The sequence below is a fragment of the Pinus tabuliformis genome, chromosome 4_1 (genome assembly GCF_031772625.1).
Source record: "Pinus tabuliformis cultivar Carrire ecotype Pingquan chromosome 4_1, CPIR1, whole genome shotgun sequence".
In the NCBI taxonomy this organism is placed as follows: Eukaryota; Viridiplantae; Streptophyta; class Pinopsida; order Pinales; family Pinaceae; genus Pinus; species Pinus tabuliformis.
Window position 1 is genome coordinate 459,223,562 of NC_142303.1, and position 6,000 is coordinate 459,229,561.

Sequence of the window (6,000 nt, forward strand, 5' to 3'; positions counted from 1 at the left end):
TGCCACCATGAAGATCTAGAAGGAGGAACCCGAAGATCCAAAGGAGGAGGAGCGTCTCTTCCACTCCTAGATGTGGGTAAAGGGCTCCCCGCTACAGTTCATTACCGGCAACGGGAGCCAAAAGAACCTCATTTCGGCAGAGGTCGTGAAGCAGCTAGGCTTATCGACCACAGCACATCCACAACTGTACACCATCCGGTGGCTTCACTAAGGATGGGATCTTCGCGCGAGCCAACAGTGTCACCTTCCATACAACATTAAGCCCTTCACGAATGAGGTATTGTCTGACATTGCTCCCCTTGAAGTTTGTGATGTATTATTAGGACAACCATACTTGTGGAAGCGACATGCTATGTATGAATCAAGGCTCCGTGCTATTATTGTTACTTTGGGAAATAAGTTGTATAGGATACCGGAGGTAGCACCGCCTACCGCCATCTCTTTGGTTATTGCAAAATAACGCAGTAAGCTCATTTCCAAAACCGACAAATTTGTTTTCCTGATGATACACCCTCAAGGAAAGAAGAAGATGGTGGTCGCGACCTCTAGATAGGGCCCCTCCGCACGACAACTACAGATGGACAAGGTCATGGAGGAGTACGAGGACATCTTCACCTCCCCCGCAGGGGTTCCTCTACACTGTCAGGTCAAGCACTCCATCGATCTGAACCCAGGTGCGTCGCTGCCCAATGGACCAATCTATCGGTGCTCCATTCTAGAGAACGATGAAATCAAGAGGCAGATTTAGGAGTTGCTACAGAAAGGTCATATCCGTCTGAGTTCACCACCCTGTGGGAGCCCGATTGTGTTGGTACAGAGGAAGGATGGGACTTGGAGACTCTGTATTAACTATCAGGCGCTGAAGAAGATCACTGCTCGTAATAGGTAACCGATCCCACAGATTGATGTACTCCTGGACCAAGTAAAGGGGGGAAAATATTTCAGCAAGATCGATTTGAAGTTAGGATATCTCCAGGTACCAATCGAACCCTTCGATGTGTGGAAGATTGCCTTCAAAGCCAAGGAGGGCCTTTTCGAATGGTTGGTTATGCCTTTCAAATTGACGAATGCTCCTGCAACCTTCATGAGGCTAATAGATGACATCTTGTGGCCATTCACCAACTCATTTGTAGTGGTATACTTGGATGACATCCTAATATTCAGCCAGAGTTGGGAAGAGCACCTCCAACACATCTGACAGGTTCTCCAAACACTACGACAACACAAGGTATGTGCCAATTTGGAGAAATGCACTTTTGGCATGACCCAAGTTCAGTATTTGGGATACATTATTGAGGAACATGGCGTGCATGTGGATCCAGCCAAGATCCAAGTCATTAGGGATTGGCCATCTCCAACCACTCTGACAGAGCTCCGCAGCTTTCCAGGTCTTGCCAACTTCTACCGCAAGTTCGTGTTGGAATTTTCTCATGTCACTTGGCCCTTGAGTCAAGTCACCGAGGGAGGAGCGAAAGCAAAATTCTTTTGGTCTGAATCTCAACAGAAGGCATTCACAAAGTCGAAATATCGCCTTTGCTCGGCACCAGTGCTCGCATTACCAGACTTGCAACAACCATTTGAGGTCGAGACAAATGCCTCTGACTATGTTATTGGGGCAGTCCTTACTCAACATGGGCATCCAGTGGCATATCACAATGAGACACTTTCAGACACAGTTCGGAAGTATCCCACTTATGACAAAGAGATGTATTTCATTGTGTAGGCCTGCCGACAATGGAAGCATTACATCTAGGGGAGGAAATGGTCATCCACACAGATCACCGACCCCTACAGTTCATACAGACCCAAGGGAAATTGCAGAATGATCGCCATTAGAAGTGGTCCACATACCTACAACAATTCCATTTGAATATCAAGTATAAGAAGGGCAACACCAATAATGTTGCAGATTGCCTCAGTCGACCACCGATCATGGCATTAACCACTGTGCTCAACTCTTGTGGGCACAAGAATTCTGATTGGCCACTTCTCTACAAAAGTGACCCAGAATTCAGCCACACATACCAGACACTCTTGGAGGGTCAGCATGTTCCAAATTTTCACCTTCAGGATGCCCTGTTATGCCACCTGGGTCACCTTTGTGTTCCTTCAAGCGAGCGTGCCAAGATGATTTTCACCTTCAGGATCCATTTCAATTTTTTTAGATCTTAGGGGTCTCCCCCCAAGATTCGGATCAGTGGTATCAGAGCAGGTTATCATTCCATGGGAATGAGGGTTTGATGTATATTTCAGTTTCAAATTTTGTAGCAATATTCAACAAACTTCACGCATGTGCTACGTCCTCCACAGAGCATTTTCTTGGGCCAAGTGGGAAGAATTAATTTTTTTTCATTTTTTTGCAGGAATGTTTTTGGGCGACGTGTTTGTAGATCAGATCTAAAACATTGAGTGGAATATCTACAAAAACAAATAACAGATCTAGATTCCCTGCGAAAAAATATCAATATTAAAAAAAATTGGTTGAATCGGAGTCTAGATGAGGGAGATATCATTGATTTAAAATTAGTTATGTCGTAGAATTTTTTTTTTTTTTTTGAGATATCGTTGATTTAAAATCATCTATGTTGTAGACATATATATATATATATATATATATATATATATATATATTATGACAACTGGTGGACGACAACTCTCCTATCATTTATTGAACTTTTTTGTGTAGAATTTTAGAAAAAGGATTGTAGATCTGAGCTCCTCTTGAAAAATCACCCAATTAAAAAAAAAAAGGGTCGAATCGGAGTTCGGATGTGGGAGATATCGTTGATTTAAAATCAACTATTTTTTCAAAACTTTTGTGATGATGGAAAAATTGCAGCGCAAATCTGAGATTCTAGAGTGTCCAGATAAGGATTTCCAACACATTGGAATATGCAAAATGGTCCTTCTGCTTCCAAAAACAGGTTATAATAAATATTCTGAGTTATATTTACCAAGTTATGTCCATTTTAATTATGGAGCAGCATTCAGAGCCAATTCCCATTGGAGACGTGCCCTCCCACACCACTTTAGTAGGCACCTGCTTCACATTCATCAGTTTCAGCATAACAACATTCGACTTGGGTTATTTAGAGACGTGTACTCCCACCCCAGGCTATGTAGGTACCTACTACTTCATCAACAACCAACATCACGATTATGGGTCAACCACACAAAATCCTTGTCATTGAAGTCCATTTGCTAGGCCGAACACTATTAGTATCATAGTTGGTCACAAGCATTACAGGGTATCTCTATCCTTGGATCTTCATTTGTCATGGTTATGGGTCATCCACAAACCCACACTTCATCGAAGTCTATTTGCTAAGCGACACACTATTAGTATCACAATTGGTCACAAGCATTACAGGGTATCTCTATCCTCGGATCTTCATTCATCATGGTTATGGATCATCCACAAACCCACGCTTCATCGAAGTCCATTTTCTAGGCCGCACACTGTCAGTATCACAGTTGGTCACAAGCATTACACGGTATCTCTATCCTCAGATTTTTGTTCATCATGGTTATGGGTTAACCACATAAAACCCTTCTCTTCAGTGGCTCCTCATATTCAACAAATGCTTCATAGGAGGGAACTTCACGCAATGGGGTCCATTGCTTCTTAAGGAGAGAGGAATGATCCAAATGGAAAATGGCATCAACCCATCGTATTTATCCACCCATGTTATTCATCCACCCATGGAATTTACCCATGGTATTGTGAGTGGCATCCACCCATGGTATTGTAAGTGACATCCACCCATGGTATTCATTCACCCATGGAATTGACCTGTGGAATTGTGACATCCACCCATGGTATTCATTCACCCATGGAATTGGCCCGTGGTATTGTAACTGAAAAATACTCTAAGTAACAAGTCACATTTTGTAAAAGGATAGATTGTCCACCACAATGTAGTCCTTACAATTATTAATTGTTTTAATAAAAGAATTCTTTATGGTTTTGTTTATTGGGAATTCTACTTTTTTTCTTCTGGCAATTTTAATTTTCCGGATCACAAATGAAAGAGGCTTTCTTAGGCAAATATAGAGATTATTGTATGCCTAGTAACCTTAAAGATGAAGTCTTCAAAATGACACAAAAAGAAGATGAAAATCTTGAAGATTTAGTACAAAGATTTGTTTACAATGTTAAAAGAGCAAAAATGGATAATTTAGACTAGGAAACCTTAAAAGCCCTCTTACTCAAAGCTATTAAATATGAGTGGATCAATCTCCTTAACCTAACTGGGAAGGAGATATTTCCCAACTACCATTTGTAGATATTTGTGATTTATGTGTACATATCTCAAGGGGTAAAGCACGAGCTGGAAGGAGTCCTGGAGACCCTCTCTTGTCAAGAATTAATAAATCTGCAGTTGGGACAATCAGTAGGGCAGAATTAGGAAATTTGCTTGATACCTTCAAAACAAATATTTTAGGGAGCCTAAGTGGGCAGATAGACACCCTTAAAATACAAAACAAGCAAAATTATGAAAATGTTGCATTATCCATCTTTTGTCCTAATTGTCGAAAGAAACATGCTCTAAGAGAGTGTCCCTTAAATTCAAAATCCATAGAAACTTGTGTCGTATGTGCGGATAATCATGATACGAAGGAATGTCCATCCTTACCAGGTCTCAAGGCTGTATTTAATGATAAAGGAATATCAGAACTAGTAGATCCTCTCTACTTTATAGCCAAAAGACCATGGAAAAATCCCCAACCAAATAAATCACAAGGATTCAGGCCACAACAATTTGCTCAGTCTTCACAAAATAAGTGGAATCCAGCCTGGCAGCCTTGGGCTCAGCCACAATCACAGCCTTGGAATCAAGGATGGCAAAATCCTTATGGAGCCTATGCTCAACATCAACAATACTCGCCATCCTACCTTCCACCACAATTTCTACCACCATATAATCAAATTCCCTAAGCTAACCAATTACCACAAATCCCAGTTCATAATCAAAACCCACAGCTCTCCCTACCATTTCCACAAAAACCAAATCAATTACCCGCTCAACCACTTCCAAATCCTAATAATACAATACCACAACAACCTGTGTACAACATGGAGGGGCAGAATCCTCAAACTTATGTAATAACTTCACTAGACCTAAATAATGTCCAATTAAGGTCTGGAAGAGTGTTACCAAGAAAACCCCCTGTTGTTATTCAAGAAACAAGATCTGATCTTCAAAAACCAATCAAAAGAAGGGGAGAACCCTCTCCTCAAAAGGAGAATAAACAAACATAAGATGTTCTGATAAACACTCCCATCATAGAACAACCGTCGGTATCAATTAGAGCATCTTTCCCCGAACGGTTGAAAATTGATGGAGTAGAAAAACAAATTATCTTACCTAATTACAATATGATGGATGAATTGAGAAATGTTTAGTTTAAGATTCCTTTATTACAAGCCATAAAATAAATACCAATTTTTGCGAAAACAATTAAGGAACTAAGTACACAAAGATCAGGGAGAAAAAGAAAAGACATAAAAAGAATTCAGTTAGTTGGAAAAATTGCAGACATTATGATGGGGAAGACGACAATTCAAAAATACTTAGATCCAGGAAGCCCCATTGTAAAAATTCACATCAGTGGAACTGAAATACCAAAAACACTGATTGATCTAGGAGCAGCCATAAACATAATGAGTAAACAAGTTATGGTGTTATGAAACCAGCTCACAAAAAGATAGAAAAGATAGATCAACGCCTTAGAATTCAGCCTCTTCGAGGGGGCAACCTCCTTTACATTACATAAATGAGCAATTCTTGGATGATACAAATGAAAAGACCTCCTTTCTATATATAGGAGTCTAAGGGGTCATAACATAATCAGAGCCGACATAACAATGATAATGTAAGGGCACAATAATAACAATAGTGGGCTTCTATGGGGCACAATAGTAACAATATGGGCACTACATGGGTACATCAATATAATAAGTGGGTTGTACTAATAACAATAAGGGGTTACACTAGT